Source organism: Bos taurus, chromosome 9 (assembly GCF_002263795.3).
Source record: "Bos taurus isolate L1 Dominette 01449 registration number 42190680 breed Hereford chromosome 9, ARS-UCD2.0, whole genome shotgun sequence".
In the NCBI taxonomy this organism is placed as follows: domain Eukaryota; kingdom Metazoa; phylum Chordata; class Mammalia; order Artiodactyla; family Bovidae; genus Bos; species Bos taurus.
Genome location: NC_037336.1, coordinates 75,154,405 through 75,168,618, shown reverse-complemented (window position 1 = coordinate 75,168,618; position 14,214 = coordinate 75,154,405).

Here is a 14,214-nt window from a genome sequence, read left to right as displayed (position 1 = left end):
GCCAACAGAAGTCAGAAGGCAAAGGAAGCTGCGGATGGAGACTGTTGGGGTCAGGCTCAGCTCCCCAGAGCCCAGAGTACATGGAGCAAGGGTGTCAAGGTAAAGGGGAAACAGAAGGTATATACACAATGCGACTCATCCTCCTTTTCAATCAATAAATGTATGTTTTTTTATACCAGTTATATGCATGCTGGGCTACACAGGTGGCGCTAGTAGAAAGAACCCACCTGCAATGCAGGTGACATAATGAGATGCAGGTTCTGAAGCATGATGAAGATGTATGACTGAAGCAACTTAACATGCACACACATATGCATGATATATTTTACAGCTCAAAAATGGGAAAAAATGCAACAAAATAATGTGAGCTCTTTCCTTCCTCATTGAACTATTACTTTAATGATGTTTCAAATGCAGAAACAAGGAGCAAGGAAAGTAAGAAACCTTAAATACCTAGGAACATGCATTGGTTTTCTCTATTAGCCAACTCTTTTGCATTGCTTTCATTTTTCTTCATTTGCAGATTGAACAGAAAAATATTCAAAGTAATCACAATCTCATTTATCAGATCATCTAGCCAAAAAATAAAGGTAATTTCCAAGTTTCTCACTGGGAAGAGTCAGGGATAACTCATTATTTTCAAGGAAAGCAATTTGCTGCTCAAAATCAGTAGACTGGGAATAAATCAGATCCCATTTGATATGAAAATGATATAACAACTAAATAAAAATTAAGTAGAAGAAGTCTGTTAAAACACAAAATTCAGGGACTTCCCTGATGGTACAGTGGTTAACAATCTGCCTGCCAATGCAATGGGCATGGGTTCAGTCCCTGGTCCAGGAGATTCCACATACCAAGGAGCAACTAAGCCCATGCACCATAACTACTGAGCCCCTGCTCTACAGCCTGAGTCCTGGAACTACTGAGGCCACCACAGCCTAGAGCCTGTGCTGCACAACAAGAGAAGCTGCCACAATGAAAATCCTGTGCACCACAGTGAAGAGTAGTCCCTTCGCATTGCAACTAGAGAAAGTCCGTGCACAGCAACGAAGACCTAGTGCAACCTAATATATACATATTGAGCTTTGTGGTGACTCAGTGGTATCACCTGCCAATGCAGGAGATGCAAGAGATGTGCATTTAATTCCTTGGTAAAGAAGATTCCCTGGAGTAGGAATGGCAATCCACTCCAATATCCTTGCCTGGGAAATCCCATGGACAGAAAAGCCCAGAGAGCCACAATCCATAGTCAAAAGGAGTGGGACACAACTTAGCAAATAAACAACAGCTATACGTGTGTGTGTGCATGCATAAAAGAGAAAATAAAGAGAATTAGAGATACCAAGGGAACATTTCGTGCAAAGATGGGCACAATAAAGGACAGAAATGGCATGGACTTAATAGAAGCAGAACATATGAAGAAGAGGTGGCAAGAATACAGTGAAGAACCTTGCAAAAAAGATCTTAATGACTCAGATAACCATGATGGTGTGATCACTCACCTAGAGCCAGACATCCTGGAGTGTGAAGTCAAGTGGGCCTTAGGAAGCATCACTATGAACAAAGCTAGGGGAGGTGATGGAATTCCAGTTGAGCTATTTCAAATCCTAAAAGATGATGTTGTGAAAGTGCTGCACTCAGTATGCCAGCAAATTTGGAAAACTCAGCAGTGGCCACAGGACTGGAAAAGGTGTTTTCATTCCAACCCCAAAGAAAGGCAATGCCAAGGAATGTTAAAACTATCAAACAATTGCACTCATCTCACACGCTAGCAAAGTAATGCTCAAAATTCTCCAAGTTAGGCTTCAACAGTACATGAACTGAGAACTTCCAGATGTTCAAGCTGAATTTAGTAAAGGCAGAGGAAGCCAGAGATCAAATTGCCAGCATCTGTTGGATCATAGAAAAAGCAAGAGAATTCCAGAAGAACATTTACTTCCACTTCATTGACTATGCTAAAGCCTTTGAATGTGTGGATCATAACAAACCATGGAAAATTCTTAAAGAAATGGGAATACCAGACCACCTTACCTGCCTCCTAGAAAATCTGTGTTAAGATCAAGAAGCAACAGTTAGAACTGGACATGGAACAACAGATTGGTTCCAAATTGGGATAGGAGTATATCAAGGCTGTATATTGTCACCCTGCTTATTTAACTTATATGCAGAGTACATCATGCAAAATGCCAGACTGGATGAAGCACAAGCTGGAATCAAGATTTTAGGAAGAAATATCAATAACCTCAGATATGCAGATGACACCACCCTTATGGCAGAAAGCGAAGGGGAAAGTGAAAAAGCTGACTTAAAACAAAACATTCAAAAAACAAAGATCACGGCATCTGGTCCCATCACTTCATGGCAAATAGATGGATAAACAATGGAAACAGTGAGAGACTTTATTTTCTTGGGCTCCAAAATCACTGCAGATGGTGAACTGCAGCCATGAAATTAAAAGACGCTTCTTAAAAGAAAAGCTATGACCAACCTAGACAGCATATTAAAAAGCAGAGACATTCCTTTGCCAACAAAGATCCGTCTAGTTGAAGCTATGATTTTGGACGTGAAAGTTGGACCATAAAGAAAGCTGAGCACCAAAATGCTTTTGAACTGTGGTGCTGGAGAAGACCCCTAAGAGTCCCTTGGACAGCAAGGAGATCCAACCAGTCAATCCTAAAGGAAATCAATCCCACATATTCTTTAGAAGGACTGATGCTGAAGCTGAAGGTCCAGTACTTTGGCCACTTGATGTGAAGAACTGACTCATTGGAAAAAACCCTGATGCTGGGAAAGATTGAAGGTAGGAAGAGAAGGTGGTGACAGAGGATGAGATGCTTGGATGACTTCATCGACTCGATAGATATGAGTTTGAGCAAACTCTGGGAGTTGGTGATGAACAGGGAAGCCTGGTGTGCTGCAATCCATGGAGTCACAAAGAGTCGGACACAACTGAGTGACTGAACTGACTGACTGATACACACATATTTTCATACCATATTATGGGGCACTTTGCCCTGACCTCCAATACTAGGTTTCCTAGAGGCCAAGAAAAATTGGGAAATATGGGAGCACAGATGGTGAGTTTTTAACCCACAGTTTCTTAATGACTCTGAAATCATAGGTAAACTCTTGTGCATGTGAGTCACCTCAATGTCCCATACATCGTTGTCTGTGCAATCAAGTTTCTGTTTGATGTCCAAGTCATAAATAGTCTGAGTCTCCAGTATGACTGAGTGACCAAAGTCCAGTTCTTTTTCTAGCTTCTTGGCCAAAGAAATTTTCTGGGCAAACACACAGTCCACTGAAGGAGTTCAGAACCAGCCTCCTTAAAATGTGCCACTTTGTCATGTGAATTATTTTGGAGCTAAAGGCAGTGGAGACTCGTAGAGTGCAAGAGAAACTTCTACGTGTCTTTTAACTATCTCTGAGAATTTAAATTGGTTTTTTCCTAGAATGAGGATTATCACCAGAGATAAACTTTATCTGAGTGACTCAGCTATATGACAAGGCAAATATCTAATTATCAAACATCTGCTCTTTCTATTATCTTGTGAATTACTTCTTCTTCTTTGAAACCCCAGATTTGGGTCCTGTTCCTTAGCTCAGCATGACATATATACCTTATTTTGTCTTTCCGTCTTAAAACCTCTCATGTATGTGGGGTTCCTATATGTATAAAGTTAAATTTGTTTTTCTCCTGTCAATCCATCTCACGTTGATTTGATGACTAAGCCAGTTAAAAGAACCTTTGAAAAGTAGAAGAAAATTCTTTCTTTCCGACACTGGACATCATCCTGGTTGTGGCTTGTCCAACAAAAAAACCATATCTTATAGAAACTGAATAGTACAGTAACAATGAACAAACTTTAAGATGAAACAGATCTGGGTTTGAATCATTGTCAAGCAATTTTTATTTGTGGGCAACTTGTTTAAATTTATCTTGGTTTCCTCATCTTTAAAGGGGGGGTTATAACATCTAGTTAGGAGGATTATAGTGAAAATGATATTCAGTAATAGCATATGTCTAAAACAGATGGAGTGCTTTCTGAATGGTAGCTTTTGCTAGATTATTAATCTTTGCAACAGAGACCTCTAAAAAGCTGCAGAAATCTTAATCCTAAGGTCAGAACAGTAAGGACCATTTATTACATCAATTTGCAAGAATGCCAAAGACAACAATTTCAAGTTACATTATTGATGGCAACATAACAAGAAACTATGTTAATTCAGACTGGATACTATAATTTTGGGTGACCTAATTTGACAAAGGGTAAGAACTCAAATCTTACAAAGGACAAATGTTAATATTTTACTTAAACTAATGTCAAATCTGTTATCTCAATTGGACTTTTTTTGCATAATTTAATTAGGTTCACTCAAAACAGTTTTCTGGTGAAGTCACTAAATACACAAGATGCTTTGAATACAAATATTCTCTGTTGTTAACTGAGACTAGATTTAAGGTACCAGATGTGTACATAGCCTACACATTCTCATCACTCTATACATGACCTTCTGTAATTTTTTAATTTATTAATACATACAAAGTTGTAAATAATACAGTGAATACTCATGAACACATCACCCACAAATTAGAACATTACAGATAATCTGAATCTTCCTGCTTGTTCTTCCCCTCCTTATATCTCTCTCTTCCCTCAGGAGGAATAGCTACCTTGAATTTTATGTTCATGCTTCCCTTGCCTTTTATGTTTTACAATAAATATATGTGAAGTAAAAATAAACAGATGCATAAATATTCTGGTGGTGCTGTTTAGTCGCTAAGTGGTTTCTGACTCTTGCAATCCAATGGATTGTGGCTCCCCCAGGCTCCACTGGCCATGGGATTTCCCAGGCAAGAATGCTGGAGTGGGTGGCCATTTCTTTCTTCAAGGGATCTTCCAGACCCAGAGATTGAACCGTATTCCAGGCAAATTCATTATTGCTGAACCACCAGGGATTCCTTTATAAATACCATGTGATTTTATGTGCTTTTGAACTTTATAAAAAGGATGTTATACTATGTGTTGCCTTTTTGACTCTGAACTGTTTGTTCAAAATTATATTCCTGAAATTAATTCACATTGTTGTATGCAGTTGTACTTGATCCATTTTCTGTGTAATATACTATTCTGTCATGAAAACATACTAATTTATCTATTGTCTGGTAAACGAGAATTTGAGTTGTCCACAAATTATTTGCTATTATAAAGCATGATTCCATCAATATTTTTCTGCTTCTTTCCTGATTCATAAGTACTGAAGTTTCTCATTTGCATGTAACTAGAGAAAAATGGCTGGGGCATAAGCTGTACAAATGTTTGACTTTACATGATAAAGCTATATTGTTTTTCAAGTCATCACAAAAATAAATTTCAATGTAACATGTGTGAATCACAATAAACTGTGGAAAATTCTGAAAGAGATGGGAATACCAGACCACCTGACCTGTCTCTTGAGACACCTGTATGCAGGTCAGGAAGCAACAGTTAGAACTGGACATGGAACAACAGACTGGTTCCAAATAGGAAAAGGAGTACGTCAAGGCTATATATTGTCACCCTGCTTATTTAACTTACATGCAGAGTACATCATGAGAAACGCTGGGCTGGATGAAGCACAAGCTGGAATCAAGACTGCTGGGAGAAATATCAATAACCTTAGATATGCAGATGACACCACCCTTATGGCAGAAAGTGAAGAAGAACTAAAGAGCCTCTTGATGAAAATGAAAGAGGAGAGTGAAAAAGTTGGCTCAAAGCTCAACATTCAGAAAACTGAGATCATGGTATCCAGTCCCATCACTTCATGGCAAATAGATGGGGAAACAGTGTTCCCCACAGTGGCTGACTTTATTTTCTTGGGCTCCAAAATCACTGCAGATGTTGATTGCAGCCATGAAATTAAAAGACGCTTACTCCTTGGAATAAAAGTTATGACCAACCTAGACAGCATATTAAAAAGCAGAGACATTACTTTGTGAGCAAAGGTCCATCTAGTCAAGGCTACTGGTTTTTCCAGTGGTCATGCATGGATGTGAGAGTTGGACTGTGAAGAAAGCTGATTGCCGGAGAATTGATGCTTTTGAACTGTGGTGTTGGAGAAGACTCTTGAGAGTCCCTTGGACTGCAAGGCAATCCAACCAGTCCATTCTAAAGGAGATCAGTCCTGGTTGTTCACTGGTAGGACTGATGTTGAAGCTGAAACTCCAATACTTTGGCCACCTGATGTGAAAAGCTGACTCATTTGAAAAGACCCTGATGCTGGGAAAGATTGAGGGCAGAAGGAAAAGGGGACTATAGAGGATGAGATGGTTGGATGGAATCACCGACTCAATGGACATGGGTTTGAGTGGACTCCTGGAGTTGGTGATGGACAGGGAGGCCTGGCGTGCTGTGGTTCATGGGGTCGCAAAGAGTTGGACATGACTGAACGACTGAACTGAACTGAACTGAATTACAGTAAGTGAAAACTGATTAAACTCCTTTATTGAAAAATAGAATATCTGAAATTCAAGAAACCAGAAAGGAAAAACATGAGTACAAGTGAATAAAGAAAAGAAAAAAAAAAAAAAAACCAATAACAGAGACAATAAAGATATATTTAGAAATTAATGAAATAGAGCAAAAACAAAATATTAAAGTAAAATAATTTTTAAAATAAGTGCATAGGTAAAATAGCATCCTAAAAAGACTTTCAGAAAAATTACATAGGAAAGTCTCCTGGAAAATCTGGCCAAGAAGCTACCTTGCAGCACTGTCTCCGTATCATGGAGCTAGAGGCAGCCCAGGTTTCACTACTGGTGGAGGAGATGGATAAAAGTTGGTGTTTTACACCAGAGACCAGCTGTCTCTGGTTGTTGTACATAAGAGACCAACTATATGAATCTTAAGGATTCAGCACCTATTTATTATCTTTTAAAATCTTAGAACACTAGAATATAAAGAATTTGCTTAAGATTATCTAACAAAACTTTTAATAAATATCCTACTTAATGGAGAAACTTTGGATGCTTTCATTGTATGATCAGGAGCAAAACCCTCCATACAGATTCTACTTGACAGTACTGAAGACCTTGGTCAACATACAAGAAATAAGAAACAAAGGTTTAATGATTAGAAGGGAAGAGGCAAAACTGCCATTATTTACAAGGAATATCAACTAGCAAAAACAAACAGGTACAGAATCAATGAAACAATTTCAGGAAATAATAATAAGATTTAGTAAGATTGCCAAAATTAAGGTCAATTTACATTCCTCTACATAAACAATTCCTAAAGAAAAATGTGATAGAAAATAATAGATCAATAAAAATAGCAAAAGAAGTTGTACTAGGAGAAAAGTTTAAAAGTCTATTAAAGGACACCATAGAAAAGCAGTAAAGCAATTTAACTTTATTAAGATGTATTTCTCCTCAAACTGACCTAATGCAATTCTAATAAACGTTCCAGTTGGGTTTCTTTTCTTTTTTTTTTTTAACTTTACAATATTGTATTGGTTTTGCTATATATCAACATGAATCCGCCACAGGTATACACGTGTTCCCCATCCTGAAACCTCCTCCCTCCTCCCTCCTCCCTCCCCGTACCATCCCTCTGGGTCATCCCAGTGCACCAGCCCCAAGCATCCAGTATCGTGCATTGAACCTGGACTGGCAACTCATTTCATGTATGATATTATACATGTTTCAATGCCATTCTCCCAAATCATCCCACCCTCTCCCTCTCCCACAGAGTCCAAAAGACTGTTCTATACATCAGTGTCTCTTTTGCTGTCTCATATACAGGGTTATTGTTACCATCTTTCTAAATTCCATATATATGCGTTAGTATACTGTACTGGTGTTTTTCTTTCTGGCTTACTTCACTCTGTATAATAGGCTCCAGTTTCATCCACCTCATTAGAACCGATTCAAATGTTTTCTTTTTAATGGCTGAGTAATACTCCATTGTGTATAAGTACCACAGCTTTCTTATCCATTCATCTGCTGATGGACATCTAGGTTGCTTTCATGTCCTGGCTATTATAAACAGTGCTGCGATGAACATTGGGGTACATGTGTCTCTTTCACTTCTGGTTTCCTTGGTGTGTATGCCCAGCAGTGGGATTGCTGGATCATAAGGCAGTTCTATTTCCAGTTTTTTAAGGAATCTCCACACTGTTCTCCATAGTGGCTGTACTAGTCTGCATTCCCACCAACAGTGTAAGAGGGTTCCCTTTTCTCCACACCCTCTCCAGCATTTATTGCTTGTAGACTTTTGGATCGCAGCCATTCTGACTGGTCTGAAATGGTACCTCATAGTGGTTTTGATTTGCATTTCTCTGATAATGAGTGATGTTGAGCATCTTTTCATGTGTTTGTTAGCCATCTGTATGTCTTCTTTGGAGAAATGTCTATTTAGTTCTTTGGCCCATTTTTTGATTGGGTCATTTATTTTTCTGGAATTGAGCTGTAGGAGTTGCTTATATATTTTTGAGATTAGTTGTTTGTCGGTTGCTTCATTTGCTATTATTTTCTCCCATTCTGAAGGCTGTCTTTTCACCTTGCTTATAATTTCCTTTGTTGTGCAGAAGCTTTTAAGTTTAATTAGGTCCCATTTGTTTATTTTTGCTTATATTTCCAATATTCTGGGAGGTGGGTCATAGGGGATCCTGCTGTGGTGTATGTCAGAGAGTGTTTTGCCTATGTTCTCCTCTAGGAGTTTTATAGTTTCTGGTCTTATGTTTAGATCTTTAATCCATTTTGAGTTTATTTTTGTGTATGGTGTTAGAAAGTGTTCTAGTTTCATTCTTGTACAAGTGGTTGACCAGTTTTCCCAGCACCACTTGTTAAAGAGATTGTCTTTTCTCCATTGTATATTCTTGCCTCCTTTGTCAAAGATAAGGTGTCCATAGGTGTGTGGATTTATCTCTGGGCTTTCTATTTTTTTCCATTGATCTATAGTTCTGTCTTTGTGCCAGTACCATACTGTCTTGATGATTGTGGCTTTGTAGTAGAACCTGAAGTCAGGCAGGTTGATTCCTCCAGTTCCATTCTTCTTTCTCAAGATTGCTTTGGCTATTCGAGGTTTTTTGTGTTTCCATACAAATTGTGAAATTATTTGTTCTAGCTCTGTGAAGAATACCATTGATAGCTTGATAGGGATTGCATTGAATCTATAGATTGCTTTGGGTAGTATACTCATTTTCACTATATTGATTCTTCCGATCCATGAACATGGTATATTTCTCCATTTATTAGTGTCCTCTTTAATTTCTTTCACCAGTGTTTTATAGTTTTCTATATATAGGTCTTTCGTTTCTTTAGGAAGATATATTCCTAAGTATTTTATTCTTTTCGTTGCAATAGTGAATGGAATTGTTTCCTTAATTTCTCTTTCTATTTTCTCATTATTAGTGTATAGGAATGCAAGGGATTTCTGTGTGTTGATTTTATATCCTGCAACTTTACTATATTCATTGCTTAGTTCTAGTAATTTTCTGGTGAAGTCTTTAGGGTTTTCTATGTAGAGGATCATGTCATCTGCAAACAGTGAGAGTTTTACTTCTTCTTTTCCAATTTGGATTCCTTTTATTTCTTTTTCTGCTCTGATTGCTGTGGCCAAAACTTCCAAAACTATGTTGAAGACTAATGGTGAAAGTGGGCACACTTGTCTTGTTCCTGACTTTAGAGGAAATGCTTTCAATTTTTCACCATTGAGGATAATGTTTGCTGTGGGTTTGTCATATATAGCTTTTATTATGTTGAGGTATGTTCCTTCTATTCCTGCTTTCTGGAGGGTTTTTATCATAAATGGATGTTGAATTTTGTCAAAGGCTTTCTCTGCATCTGTTGAGATAATCATATGCTTTTCATTTTTCAATTTGTTAATATGGTGTATTACATTGATTGATTTGCAGATATTGAAGAATCCTTGCATCCCTGGGATAAAGCCCACTTGGTCACAGTGTATGATCTTTTTAATGTGTTGTCGGATTCTGATTCCTAGAATTTTGTTAAGGATTTTTGCATCTATGTTAATCAGTGATATTGGCCTGTAGTTTTCTTTTTTTGTGGCATCTTTGTCAGGTTTTGGTTTTAGGGTGATGGTGGCCTCATGGAATGAGTTTGGAAGTTTACCTTCCTCTGCAATTTTCTGGAAGAGTTTGAGTAGGATAGGTGTTAGCTCTTCTCTAAATTTTTGGTAGAATTCAGCTGTGAAGTCATCTGGACCTGGGCTTTTGTTTGCTGGAAGATTTCTGATTACAGCTTCAATTTCCATGCTTGTGATGGGTCTGTTAAGATTTTCTATTTCTTCCTGGTCCAGTTTTGGAAAGTTGTACTTTTCTAAGAATTTGTCCATTTCTTCCACGTTGTCCATTTTATTGGCATATAATTGCTGATAGTAGTCTCTTATGATACTTTGTATTTCTGTGTTGTCATGATCTCTCCATTTTCATTTCTAATTTTATTGATTTGATTTTTCTCCCTTTGTTTCTTGATGAGTCTGGCTAGTGGTTTGTCAATTTTATTTATCCTTTCAAAGAACCAGCTTTTGGCTTTGTTGATTTTTCCTATGGTCTCTTTTGTTTCTTTTGCATTTATTTCTGCCCTAATTTTTAAGATTTCTTTCCTTCTACTAACCCCGAGGTTCTTCATTTCTTCCTTTTCTAGTTGCTTTTGGTGTAGAGTTAGGTTATTTATTTGAGTTTTTTCTTGTTTCTTGAGGTATGCCTGTATTGCTATGAACTTTCCCCTTAGGACTGCTTTTACAGTGTCCCACAGGTTTTGGGTTGTTGTGTTTTCATTTTCATTTGTTTCTATGCAAATTTTGATTTCTTTTTTGATTTCTTCTGTGATTTGTTTGTTATTCAGCAGCGTGTTGTTCAGCCTCCATATGTTGGAATTTTTAGTAGTTTTTCTCCTGTAATTGAGATCTAATCTTACTGCATTGTGGTCAGAAAAGATGCTTGGAATGATTTCAATTTTTTTGGATTTACCAAGGCTAGCTTTATGGCCCAGGATGTGATCTATCCTGGAGAAGGTTCCATGTGTGCTTGAGAAAAAAGGTGAAATTCATTGTTTTGGGGTGAAATGTCCTATAGATATCAACTAGGTCTAACTGGTCTATTGTGTCATTTAAAGTTTACGTTTCCTTGTTAATTTTCTGTTTAGTTGATCTATCCATAGGTGTGAGTGGGGTTTTAAAGTCTCCCACTATTATTGTGTTATTGTTAATTTCCCCTTTCATACTTGTTAGCATTTGTCTTACATATTGCGGTGCTCCTATGTTGGGTGCATATATATTTATAATTGTTATATCTTCTTGGATTGATCCTTTGATCATATGTAGTGACCTTCTTTGTCTCTTTTCACAGCCTTTTTTTTGAAGTCTATTTTATCTGATATGAGTATTGCTACTCATTCTTTCTTTTGGTCTCTATTTGCATGGAAAATCTTTTTCCAGCCCTTCACTTTCAGTCTGTAAGTGTCCCGTGTTTTGAGGTGGGTCTCTTGTAGACAACATATATAGGGGTCTTGTTTTTGTATCCATTCAGCCAGTTTTTGTCTTTTGGTTGGGCATTCAACCCATTTACATTTAAGGTAATTACTGATAGATCAGATCAGATCAGTCCATCACTCGTGTCCGACTCTTTGCGACCCCATGTATTGCAGCACGCCAGGCCTCCCTGTTCATCACGAATTCCTGCAGTTCACTCAGACTCACGTCCATCGAGTCAGTGATGCCATCCAGCCATCTCATCCTCTGTCATCCCCTTCTCCTCTTGCCCCCAATCCCTCCCAGCATCAGAGTCTTTTCCAATGAGTCAACTCTTCGCATGAGGTGGCCAAAGTACTGGAGTTTCAGCTTTAGTAACAGTCCTTCCAGAGAAATCCCAGGGCTGATCTCCTTCAGAATGGACTGGTTGGATCTCCTTGCAGTCCAAGGGACTCTCAAGAGTCTTCTCCAACACCACAGTTCAAAGGCATCAATTCTTCGGCATTAGCTTTCTTCACAGTCCAACTTTCACATCCATACATGACCACAGGGAAAACCATAGCCTTGACTAGACAAACCTTTGTTGGCAAAGTAATGTCTCTGCTTTTGAATATGCTATCTAGGTTGGTCATAACTTTCCTTCCAAGGAGTAAGCGTCTTTTAATTTCATGGCTGCAGTCACCATCTGTAGTGATTTTGGAGCCCAGAAAAATAAAGTCTGACACTATTTCCACTGTTTCCCCATCTATTTCTCATGAAGTGATGGCACCGGATGCCATGATCTTCATTTTCTGAATGTTGAGCTTTAAGCCAACTTTTTCACTCTCCACTTTCACTTTCATCAAGAGGCTTTTTAGTTCCTCTTCACTTTCTGCCATAAGGGTGGTGTCATCTGCATATCTGAGGTATATATAACTCTCCCGGCAATCTTGATTCCAGCTTGTGTTTCTTCCAGTCCAGCGTTTCTCATGGTGTACTCTGCATATAAGTTAAATAAACAGGGTGACAATATACAACCTTGACAAACTCCTTTTCCTATTTGGAATCAGTCTGTTGTTCCATGTCTGGTTCTAACTGTTGCTTCCCGACCTGCATACAAATTTCTCAAGAGGCAGATCAGGTGGTCTGGTATTCCCATCTCTTTCAGAATTTTCCACAGTTTATTATGATCCACACAGTCAAAGGCTTTGGCATAGTCAATAAAGCAGAAATAGATGTTTTTCTGGAACTCTCTTGCTTTTTCCATGATCCAGCGGATGTTGGCAATTTGATCTCTGGTTCCTCTGCCTTTTCTAAAACCAGCTTGAACATCAGGAAGTTCATGGTTCGCATATTGCTGAAGCCTGGCTTGGAGAATTTTGAGCATTACTTTACTAGCGTATGAGATAAGTGCAATTGTGCGGTAGTTTGAGCATTCTTTGGCATTGGGATTGGAATGAAAATGGACCTTTTCCAATCCTATGGCCACTGCTGAGTTTTCCAAATTTGCTGGCATATTGAGTGCAGCATCATCTTTCAGGATTTGAAATAGCTCAACTGGAATTCTATCACCTCCACTAGCTTTGTTCATAGTGATGCTTTCTAAGACCCACTTGACTTCACATTCCAGGATATCTGGCTGTAGGTCAGTGATCACAACATCGTGATTATCTGGGTTGTGAAGATCTTTTTTGTACAGTTCTTCTGTGTATTCTTGCCATCTCTCCTTAAAATCTTCTGCTTCTGTTAGGTCCATACCATTTCTGTCCTTTACTGAGCCCATCTTTGCATGAAATGTTCCTTTGGTATCTCTGATTTTCTTGAAGAGATCTCTAGTCTTTCCCATTCTGTTGTTTTCCTCTATTTCTTTGCATTGGTCGCTCAAGAAGGCTTTCTTATCTCTTCTTGCTATTTTTGGAACTCTGCATTCAGATGTTTATATCTTTCCTTTTCTCCTTTGCTTTTGGCTTCTCTTCTTTTCACAGCTATTTGTAAGGCCTCCCCAGACAGCCATTTTGCTTTTTTGCATTTCTTTTCCATGGGGATGGTCTTGATCCCTGTCTCCTGTACAGTGTCACAAACCTCATTCCATAGTTCATCAGGCACTCTATCTATCAGATCCAGGCCCTTAAATCTATTTCTCACTTCCACTGTATAATCATAAGGGATTTGATTTAGGTCTTACCTGAATGGTCTAGTCGTTTTCCCTACTTTCTTCAAGTTAAGCCTGAATTTGGCAATAAGGAGTTCACGGTCTGAGCCACAGTCAGCTCCTGGTCTTGTTTTTGCTGACTGTATAGAGCTTCTCCATCTTTGGCTGCAAAGAATATAATCAATCTGATTTCGGTGTTGACCATCTGGTGATGTCCATGTATAGCATCTTCTCTTGTGTTGTTGGAAGAGGGTGTTTGTTATGACCAGTGCATTTTCTTGGCAAAACTATTAGTCTTTGCCCTGCTTCATTCCATATTCCAAGGCCAAATTTGCCTGTTACTCCAGGTGTTTCTTGACTTCCTACTTTTGCATTCCAGTCCCCTATAATGAAAAGGACATCTTTTTTGGGTGTTAGTTCTAAAAGGTCCTGTAGGTCTTCATAGAACCGTTCAACTTCAGCTTCTTCAGCATTACTGGTTGGGGCATAGACTTGGATTACTGTGATACTGAATGGTTTGCCTTGGAAACGAACAGAGATCATTCTGTCATTTTTGAGATTGCATCCAAGTACTGCATTTCGGACTCTTTTGTTATGATCCCA